Source organism: Tupaia chinensis, unplaced genomic scaffold (assembly GCF_000334495.1).
Source record: "Tupaia chinensis unplaced genomic scaffold, TupChi_1.0 Scaffold000047_1, whole genome shotgun sequence".
Lineage (NCBI taxonomy): Eukaryota > Metazoa > Chordata > Mammalia > Scandentia > Tupaiidae > Tupaia > Tupaia belangeri.
The window spans coordinates 6,049,089-6,049,587 of NW_006159505.1; positions in this window are offsets into that span (position 1 = coordinate 6,049,089).

The window sequence follows — 499 nt, forward strand, 5'->3', positions numbered from 1 at the left end:
CTGCCCAGCTGGCTTCTTGCCCAGGTGACTGTATGGGCTGTCCCCTGTCTCTAATGCCTGTGTGCTGTCCCCTGTCTCTAATGCCTGTGGGTGACATAAGATTTTTTCTCTTGGGCCTCTGCTTCATCACCTCTTGTGGCCGCACCTGAGTGACCATCTCATGAAAGAACATGATGCAGTAAACATGAAACAAGTGCAGGTAAACCAAATGTTTACGTGGTTATTTTAAAATACAGAAGGAAAAAAAACACTAGGATTTCCTTAAAGCAATAGCATTAATAAACAGCAACTGGGAAGTGACCGTGTGATGCTGAACAGGGATATAAAGGCTCAGGGCACAAGAGGCTCCACACTGAACCCTCCCTCTCCACCTGCTCCTCTGACCTACTCCACCCTCAACTCACCAGAACCATGGGCTGCTGTGGCTGTTCTGGAGGCTGTGGCTCCAGCTGTGGCGGCTGTGGCTCCGGCTGTGGGGGCTGTGGCTCCGGCTGTGGGG